Source organism: Pteropus medius, unplaced genomic scaffold (assembly GCF_902729225.1).
Source record: "Pteropus medius unplaced genomic scaffold, Ma_sr-lr_union100, whole genome shotgun sequence".
In the NCBI taxonomy this organism is placed as follows: domain Eukaryota; kingdom Metazoa; phylum Chordata; class Mammalia; order Chiroptera; family Pteropodidae; genus Pteropus; species Pteropus medius.
The window spans coordinates 14,138,926-14,149,889 of NW_024352787.1; the positions used below are offsets into that span (position 1 = coordinate 14,138,926).

At 38.7% G+C, this 10,964-nt stretch overlaps 1 pseudogene; it reads right to left on the minus strand.

The window, feature by feature from the left end:
- Positions 1 to 6,968: 6,968 nt before the first annotated feature.
- LOC120592007 (uncharacterized) lies at positions 6,969 to 7,087 on the minus strand (annotated as a pseudogene).
- Between the last annotated feature and the right edge of the window lie 3,877 nt (positions 7,088 to 10,964).

Genomic DNA, 10,964 nt, shown 5'->3' on the forward strand with positions numbered 1-10,964 from the left:
TGCAGGTGCATAGAAAGACCTCACTTAATTTTTGTTGAATGAATAAGAGAACTTGGGTTTGAGGCTCTGTATATTAAGATGACATTTTGTGTGCATGTGCGTGTGTGTGTGTGCATGCATGCATGCCCCAGCCAGAAACTCTGAATAGAGTGAGGCTTACAGCTAAAACTTTTTTTCCTCCTGTAAGCAAAGTCTTAGAGGCCTAGAGAGGAGATAATGCTTTTTTTTTTCCTAAACCTTCCTCTCAGGGGAAGTCTTGGCAAATTTGGCCCTGACTATTATGTAGAGGATTAATAAAGGGCAAAGACACATATCAAAGACCCACATCAGTTACATTCCTTATGAAGTACAGACTGAGCTGGCCAAGAATGCAACAAACCCAACTCTGAACCCAACACCACAGATTCCATGAGATCTTAACAGGCACACGGTGAGGCGGTTTATAATGATTTTAAATGCCTGCTCCACTATCATCACCACCTCACTCTTCCTAGTGTAAAAGAACACCAAAAGAACATAGGAGGAGAAAAACACCCAGTAGGAATGGGGAATGACACAAAGGACAGAAATATAGAAGCTAGTATGTAAATTTTAACCACTGTTTCTTCAAATGTATGAGGACAAACATGATATTCCTCAGAGCTGGAGACAGATTGCCTATCAATCTAGAGAAAAAAGTATGGCCATGCCACCCTGAACGTTCCCTGTCTCGGCTGATCTTGGAAGCTAAGCAGGGTCAGGCTTGGTTAGTACTTGGATAGGAGACCACCTAGGAAGACCAGATGCTGTAGGTGTTAAAAAACAATTCTAGAGAAAACACTGAGGGTTTACTAAGGGCAGGGAAGGTGTCCTCTCCCTAAGTGTCCTGTGATTTGCTACTTTGCAGCAGAAAAACACTGGACTGTAAACCCTAGAATGTGGCCCAGAAACACATGTATAGCTAACGTAGGGTAACTGGGCAAAGCCTCTTGTTCACAGGGTCTCAGGTACATAGTAAGTGCTTAGGACATGTTGCAAATCGCAGAATCCAATAAATAATTCTCCATAGCCTGTAGCTATTGCTCCCTGGATCATTTGAAGTCAATTTAGGGTGTACCAATAGGAACATTAGTCCTAAAACAGTTAACCACTCCCCATACACTCTAGTTGAAATTCTTCCCTTCTTGGTTTAATCTGAAATTGTTCTTCCAGATTAAGGCCAAGGGCTTTCTAAAGTCTCCATTAGAAAAAAAAAATTTTTTTTAAACCCGAGCACATTAATCCTTTAACTCTAGTTAGTTTATCAGGTATCTACAACAGAATAGGGCCCAGAGTGTAAGGTAAGCAGAGAGGCTCCAGGGAAGTGGGAAGTGGGGGAAGGTTCTCATTTCAGCCTGATAAGAGAGGCAGAGCAAGTATCATCTCCATTTTATAGTTGAGGTAATTCAGGCTCAGAGAGTTAAATGACTTGCCTGACACCACAGCTCTAGGACAATGGTCTTTACAACGTGTTGTTCCCACCTGAGACTTGCTTGTTTTGTGCTGAGAATTTCAGACAAATGCCCAGTGGGTGCCCATAGTTCAGAAGCTGCAAGTAACCAAGAAATGTAAGTTCCCTTTATACCCTACAGCCTACAGGTCCTGAGCCAAGAACTGCCATGTGCCAACAACATCTGAGAAAACAAATGTATTCTGTCTAGAAGGGAAATGGGAAAGTGGTTGATATTATAAATTACATCAATCTATCTAATATTTTTCCAACATGTATTTATTGATCATCTATTATGTGTTAGGCACTGTTCCTGGCCCCAAAGATGTAATAGTAAATAAAAGAGTAAAAAAAAATCTCTGCTCTCATTGCATTTCTATTCTAGTGGGAGGAGACATACAATAAACAAAACAAACAAATAACTCAGTATGGCAGATGGAGATTAGTGCTCCGGAAATAAGTGGAATGCAGAGTATGGGGTGGGGAGAATGATGAATGTGATGTTAAATTGGGTGATCAGGGATGCACCTATTGATATGTTGAACTTTGAGCCATGTCCCTAGGGAGGTGAAGGAGTAAGCAATGAGTGGCAGGTACAAAGACTGCTATACCTATATAACCCTGAGTAAGAAATGTTGTTTGGTGATTCCTGCAGACGTTATTTTTGATTAAGGGGGATAAATATTTAGTTAATATATAAGCCTATAATTTAAACATTTGGCCTATAATTACCAGAGAAGAAATCAATATTTGAATTTCAGACTAAGGTTTAAGTAGGAAATTATCTTTTTAAATTGTTCCTCATTAGGTAAAGCTTTAACTTATTAATTAATAATTTACTGACTATGAGAGGTCTTGCATAAGGTATTGATCATACCTGATTTCTTCCTATTTGGAGGTGTTTGTGTTCACTCCGTGGCGTTGCACAGGGTAAAGGTATTGTGAGCACATGCAGGGCGCCACTGTGTTCCAGCACATGGTAGACATGATTTGGTTCCACCCAAACTTTATGGAGCTCACCCCAGAGGTCTTTCAACACAGAGAAGAAATGTGCTTGTGAGCAAAGTTTTACATAGCTTGGGCTTCAGTGCGGTGCAACATGTTACAGACACCATCATTGCCTCTGAGACCAGGAGATCATAGCTGTTGGTTTTAAAGATAATCACAATACTATGCCAGCTCCTACTGCTGCTGATTTGGAGACACAGGGCCTCCATTTTCCTTGGTTCAACAAATATTTATTTATAAACAATAGAAATGTATGTCTCACAGTCCTGGAGGCTGAGACATTCAAGATCTAGGCACCTGCAGATTCAGTGTCTGAAGATCCACTTCCTGGTTCATAGAAAGCAGTCTAGGAAAGCACTCTGAGGTCTCTCTCTCTCTCTCTTTTAAATTAATTAATTAATTTTTTATGGTGACGTTGGTTAACGAAATCCAATAAGTTTAATCTGTGCACTTTAACAGTAAGGCATATATATATTTACACTGTATGTTCATCTACCATAGTGAGATTTCTTTCTGTCACCACATATTTGACCTCCTTTATCTCATCTACCTCCCCCTGCCACCTACCTTCTGGTAACCACTAGCCTATAGTCCATGTTCATGATTCTCTGTTTGTTTGTCATGTTCCTTTGTTGCTTTTAGGTTTAAATCCCACATATAAGTGATATCATGTGATTTTCAACTTTTTCTATCTTGCTTATTTCACTTAGCATGATTATCTCTAGGTTGTCGCAAATTGCTGTGTTTCATCTCTTCTTATAGCTGAGTAATATTCCATTGCATACATGTACCACAGCCTTTTTAGCCAATCATCTATTGTAGGACACTTCAGTTGTTTCCATGTCCTGGCCACTGTGAATAATGCCGCCGTGAACATTGGTGTGCAAATATCATTTTGGATATAGGTTTTCAAGTTTTGGGGGTAAATACCCAGTAAAGGGATTGCTGGATCATATGGTAGATCAATTCTTAGTTTTTTGAGGAACCTCCATACTGTTTTCTATTGTGGCTGTACCAATACACAGTCCCACCAGCAGTGTATGAGGGTTCCTTTTTCTCTGCATCCTCTCTAACATTTGTTATTACTTGGCCTGTTGATTATAGCCATTCTAACAGGTGTGGGATGACATCTCATTGTGGGTTTGAATTGCATTTCTCTAATAGCTAACAATATTGAGCACTTTTTCAAATATTTGTTGGCCATTTGTATGTCCTCTAGGGAGAAGTGTCTGTTCAGATCCTCTGCCTATTTTTTGATTGGATCGTTTGTTTTTTTGTTGTTATTGAGTTATATGAGTTCTTCATATATTTTGGATGTTAGGCCCTTATCGAAGGCATTGCTTGCAAATGTATTTTCCCATTCGGATGGTTGTCTCTTTACCTTGTTAATGATTTCTTTTGCTGAGCAGAAGCTTTTTAGTTTGGTGTAGTCCCATTCATTTATTTTTGTTTTTACTTCCCTTGCCTTTGAGGTCAAATTCATGAAATCCTCTTTAAGTCCACGGTCCTTGAGTCTCATTCCTATGTTTCCTTCTGTGCATTTTATCATTTCAGGTCTTATATTCATGTTCTTAATCCATTTTGAGTTAATTTGGTATGTGGTGATAGACAACAGTCTATTTTCATTTTTTTGCATGTGGCTTTCCAGTTTTCCCAGCACCATTTATTGAAGAAGATGTCCATTCTCCACTGTATGTTTTTGGCTTTTTTGTCAAAAATTATTTGCCCATATAAATATGGGTTTACTTCTGGACTCTCGATTCTGTTCCACTGGTCCATGTCATCCTCAAATAGTGACAGTTTGATTTCTTCGTTTCCTATTTGGATGCCTTTTACGTCTTTCTCTTGTCTGATTGCACTTGCTAGGACCTCCAATATTATATTGAATAAGAGTGGTGATAGTGGACAGCCTTGCCTTGTTCCTGATCTTAGAGGGAAGGTTTTTAGTTTTTCACCATTAAGTATAACGTTGGCTGAGAGTTTATCATATATGGCCTTTATTATGTTAAGGTACTTTCCTTCTGAACAGATTTTGTTAAGTATTTTGATCATAAATGGATTCTGTATCTTGTCAAAGGCTTTTTCTGCATCTATTGATATGATCATATGAGTCTTATTTTTTAATTTGTTTATGTGGTATATCGCATTAATCAATTTGTGTACATTGAACCATCCCTGTATCTCTGGGATGAAGCCCACTTGATCGTGGTGTATAATCCTTTTAATATGTTGCTGTGTTTGGTTCGCTAGTATCTTATTTAGGATTTTTGCACCTGTGTTCATGAGTGATATTGGTCTGAAGTATTCTTTTTTGTGTGTTATCTTTACCAGGTTTTGGGATCGGGGTAATATTGGTCTCATAAAATGAGTTGGGAAGTATTGCCTCCTCTTCAATTTTTTGGATCTGAGGTGTATTTTATAAGGGCACAAATCCCATTCATGAGAGTTCTATTCTCACAGTTAAGTTTCAACATATGAATTTTAGGGGAACATAAACATTCAGTCCATAGCACCTACTTTAGCACCTACTTTAGCACCTACTTTGTACTAGGAACTGTGTGCTGTGTTGAGGATACAACAGTGAACAAGGCCAGAATGGTGCCTGCTCACAGGGCTTTCATCTCCAGCAAAATATAAGTAATAAACAAGTCTAACAATAAAAAGTGAAAGATCATGAGTAGTGAAGCAAACCATCAGGGCATGGTGACAGAGATTAACAGTGGGCCATCAATCTAGCTCAAGAGAATCAAAGAAAACCTCTCTGAGGTTGGGACATTTAAGCAGAGACCTGTAGCATCAGAAGAAACCCCTAAGGAGAGCAGCTAGGAGAGAGAGCACCCCCAGGGAGAGAAGTGCATGTGCAGGGAGGCGATGGTGGGAGGGCAGCAGCGGTGTCTCAATGCACCGGGCTGGTGAAAGCAGTGTGTGGTGAACAGGTGTGGAATGACATGATTGGCCTCCATCAATTGTTTCATAAAGACACCCAAACAGCAGTGTCTCTTTGATCATATGGATCACACAGATCCAAAATTATCTTACAGGAGCTAACAATGGGGTTTGCCTTTATCTTACGAAGAGGGGATATCACTTATTTATTAAGTCAAGTTAATTGCAATACAATTTACATACAATAAAGTTATGTTTTTAGTGTACATTTTCATGAGTTTTGACAAACACATGAAGTTGTGTAGCTACTACCACAATCGTGATATAGAATGGTTCCATCATCCAGAAAAATTCCCTTTGTAGTTAGTCCTTCCTCCACCCCACAGCTCCTGCCAACCACTGATCTGTTTTCTGTCCCTACGGTTATTTGCCTAAAAGAAATCATAACTCACATAATGCTTTTTGAGTTTGACTTCTTCAATTAACATAATGCATTTGAGATTCATCCATGTTGTTGTGTGTATCAAAAGATTGCTCCTTTTTATTGCTGAGTAATATTCCGTAGTGTGGATGTACCACAATTTGTACCATTCCCCAACTGAAGGTCTTGGGTTATTTCCCGTTTGGGGTAATGTTAAGTAAAGTCTCTATCAATATTTCTATCCAATTTGTGTGTGTATGTGTGTTTCTATATTTTTATTTCTCTAGGCTAAATGCTTAGGATTGGAATTGCTGGATCATATGGTATGGTAGTATTGTTTAACTCATAAGAAAGCGCCAAGTTGTTTTCCAAAGTAGCTGTATCATTTTGCATTCCCACCATCAATGTATGAAAGTTTTAGTTAACACTAGAACAAATCCAGTTAGCACAAATCTTTTCTGTTTTTGTTTTAAAGGTAATTAAGATTTTCTTTCTTATCTTTGTTATTAAATTTGCAGCATTCCCTTCTAGATTGGGTCTATGTTGTTTGGATATGGATAGAAAATGTCACATGTTTTGTGAATAAAAGTAGAAGAAATTATAACCGTATCACAAACTTAGAGCAAATGGTAGGGACCAATGGTCCCTTGCTTCTGCCTTTGGTCATCCTCAAGTCTTGGCCTGATTTGTAGTAGGTCTGGATGTCAGCCTGGCAGGTGACGCCCTAGGCTGTTCCAGCTTCAGGGCTTGAGGTCAGACCAGGTCAGATGAGTGACACAGCCCCAGAAGACTGGAATTTGAAATCATAGACCCTACATAAATATCTGAGATTGGAGAGCAGATCTTCCCAGCTTCAGAACTCAGCTGTGATGTTTGGGAGTCTCTAAAAAGATAATCCTGTGGCTCTGGACACACATTGGATGCTTGTGCATTGGAATGTCCTGCCCTATCTTCTAAATTGTGTGTCTGGAGTTGCCATTCAGTTTGAGGTGCCCTACTGATCAAAGGGCTGGGATTATGGCCCAACCTACCTTTCACTTAGTCCTACACAAACCATCTCATTTTTACAGGGTGGAATTTAATGGATATAATAGAAATCAAATCTCCATAACCTGTCTAAGGGGCTAAGTGACACAATGGTACCTGGGTCATACTTTTTTTTTTTTCCTTCTTTTTCATTTTTTACTCCTATAGTACCTGGTATTCCTAAGTGGTCTCCCATCCAAGTACTAACCAGGCCTAACCCTACTTAGCTTCTGAGATTAGATGAGATCTGGCACGTTCAGGGTGGCACGGCCGTAGACTGGATCATATTTTCTTAATGACAAATAAGGAAATATGATTTGACAGAAAATTTTGGGGGATTCCTATGTATTTTATTATACTATTTATTCACTATTTGAAGAAACAGTAGAATTTCTGGGGTATTTGGGTGACTTTTGAGGACATGGAGAAGGAATCTTTAAAATTAGCAGAATGGTCCTAAAAGATTCAAATGTATGCTTGCCTTACAGACCAGACTTAGAGACACTGGTCCTGCCACCTTTATAACAATGATGGGGCAAGGAGAAATAGACAAAGCTTCAGAGTTTTGGTCATGTGTTTACTTTACAGTCTTTGGAGTTAGAGGAACTTGGGTCCCAGTTTTGGTTCTGCCCATCCCTAATAGTGTGATACTGGGTAAATTTCTTAATTGTTTAAAGCCTCAGTTTCTTCATGGGGTTTAATGTGAACATTAAATGAGATAATATTTGTAATGCTAAGTACAGTGCATGATATAAGCAAGACCTCAGTTCATAATAGAGATTATTATGATTATTTTCTTTTTTTTTCTGTAGATATAGAGAGAAGGAAATATGAAATTTCAAACTGACTGATTTAGAGGCCAAAGATGCAGAGGATTTCTTTTGTACTATTGAAACTTCTATATATTCTACTTGTTCCTCCACTATGACAGCTAAAAATGTCTGGAATGCCATTACTGAAATTGCCAGCTTTATTTGTTTTCTATTTCTTCTGTGCAAATTACTACAAACTTAGTGGCTTAAAATGACACAAATTTAATTATCTTACAATCCTGTGGGTCAAAGTCCTATTGTCACCACTGGGGTGAAGTGAAATCTGGCATTGCCACAGTGGCGTGAAGGAGGAGGAGGAGGTGAATAGTGGACGGTGGCATTGTGTGTTGGTGTTCCTCAGTTCTTCCCTGCCGATGCAGCAAAGAATTACAGGTCAGCAAGATTTAGAAAAAGGAAGATTTACTGAAAGCACATTTTAGAAGGAGAGAGAATATGCTAGGGAAGTCTGCAGCCCTGTAGAATTTAGGAGATAAAGAGATAAGATAGTATGCCTCAAAGAGAGAAGCAGGTTTCCAGCCAGGAACACTGTAACAACACAGAAATTGGAAGGTCTGTTTATATTTGGGTTGTGATGGGAGGTCCTAGATGATCCCTATGTGAGGTCACCTAGACTAACAGTTGGCTGCTATATAAAGCTTTGCCTACTGCGCATGTGCTTACCCAGAATTCAGTCTGTTATAATTAAATTCATGAACTTCCAGGCATAGTCATGAGGTTATAATGATGGTATAACGAAGCTGAAGTTATGGGCAGTACTTTTTGGGCATGCATTAGCTGGTTTAGGCCAGCAGCTTTTATGGCCTTTGTGCTCTAGGATTTGGAGGTAATATATAACCCTAAAAAGGAAGTATTTCTGGGAGGTGTTTAAGGAAGGTCCTCAAGGGAAGTTTCTATAGTTACAGAGCTGGGCCTTGGCTCCTGTCGCTCATGCCTGACTAACTACCTACCTAACACTATGTGGGCTCACTGGGCAAAACTCAAGGTGGTGACAGGGCTATGTTCCTTTCTGGAAGCTCTAAAGGAGATTGTGTTTTCTTGCCTTTTCCATCTTCTAGAAGCTGTCCACATTCCTTGACTCATGGCGCCTTCCTCCATCTTCAAAGCCAACAATGTTGGTTTGAGTTCTCGTATCACATCTTTCTTACCCACTGACTTTTCTTCCACTTTTCTTCCACTTTTAAGAACTCCTGCAATTAAATTGGGCACACTTGCATAATCCAGGATCATCTTCTCTCAAGTTCTTTAACCTTAATCACTTCAGCAAAGTCCTTCTGCCATCTAAGGTAACATATTCACAGGTTCTGGGGATTAAGATATGGACATCCTTAATGGGGGCCATTATTCTGCTTATCACACTAGCAAATTCAAAATATGTTCAAATGGAAAAGTAAATATGAGAGAAGAGAGGATTATATTTACATATACACTCATATCTGTATATATACATATATACTTATACACGTATAAGAATATAGAAGATATAAATATTTATAGCCTGTATATTAACCCAAAGATGAGAATCATATGCAAGTATCCATAATTAACTGATATTTTTAACTCAATAACTCTTATTAGAGAAATTTCAAATAAGAATAATTTTACTACTCATGTAAATAACCCAATTATTGAAATACTCAAAGTATTTCACTTGAACTAATATTTGAAAGATAAACTCGTTGGCCACTCAAGTCAAACTATACCAAACTTGAAGATGTGTTGTCTTGTTTTCTATATGTCTCCCCAGAGGAAGGTGGAAACACTTATGCAATATCTCATTATGACATATATGCAGACATAACTACTCACTTGTATAATTTCTGCACACATGCTTGTGTTATTTTTTAAAACTGAGAAAGGAATAGTGAGCTGTTCCCATGAGTATTGCACTTGAGGGGTCTTGGGCGACTGCAGTTGGAGAATGTAATCCCCAACCAACAAGTAGACGAGGCTCAGCAAAAGTAGTTGAGAACACAATGCTCGCTTTTATGTTCAGCATATTAAATTGTTTTTCCTCTCCTCAACTGCTTTAGCAAAACTTCAAAGAAATTTCTATTTCTTTTGATAGTCACAGCAACCTGATTCATGGAGAAAAAAAAGAAGAGGTAGGGAGGTGAGGTGGCAGTTATGGGAAAGTGGATATGTGAGTAAATTCACTTATTTTGCCCATACATGAGGGCAAAATCATCCAAAACACTTATTATTTTCTTCATGTACCATTGTTTTACTGCTCTAGTAAAAAATAAATGGACGTTATTATCAATTTGTTCATTCAAATCATACCTTGAATAGTTTTTCCAAGAGTGATGCATTTGAATTCATATTTTTCCCAATACTTCATATGATGAAGAACATGTGTTTGCAGCACAAGTGGCCAGAAATGATTTGTAGTCTTTCGTTAGAGAAATAAGTAAAGATCATAGGTAAATTAAATGAAGTCAAGTAAAGCCCCTCTGTCAGAAAAAGGTATACTGTAAGAAATGAATGTTATTTCTCACTCACCTCACTTACCACTTATCACAGATGGCAGATAAGAACTATGTTATTGACCTTACGTGGGGTACTTGGAGACTGTGATCATTTGGATTAATAACTGCTGTAGATAAGTGCAACTTTCTGCTGTAAATCTTAAAGTATTAAGCTCACTGGACAAAAATATTTCCCAATAACAGAGAGCTCTTCGAATCTCCCAGGTCTTCCACAGTTAGGCCCCTGCTCTCAAGTGCATCTGTGGGCAGATGCTTGGTAATGCACTGCTCTGGAGATAAAAGCATGTCAGTGTTGAAGGCATAATTGTGTGAGAGCAGAAGCCAGAACAGAGATCAGTTCAGATGGCTCCTGATGGCTTCCTTGGCCTATCACAGGTAGAAGTGATTCTTGCACCAGCTCATGACAGTACTAAAATGTAACTATGGGAGGAAGACTTGCTTCATTTCACTCCAAAATCATCCCCAAATGCCCATGTACTATGATGTTTGACTTTGCCACCTTTCAAATCACTTCCCTCTCCAAAGCCCCAGCCTCTCCAGTATGGGCAGGGCAGCATGGCATGTATGAACAAAATGGGTGAGGTCAGTGGCTAGAGGCTCAGTATTACTCACTTAGAGATATTAAACTGGAATGAGGGCTTGAAAAATTGGGAGTGGTGAATTAGAAGGAAAAGAGAGTATAAAGATGCATACTGCAGAAAATAGAGTTACAATTCTAGTCAGTGTCCTTAACTTCAAATAAGGTTTGTTTATAGAGAACATATGCTGATCCTTTAAGTGCCAGAGTCTATTGGGTCAGTCTTTCAGTCATTCAACAAATATTTATGGAGAACCAG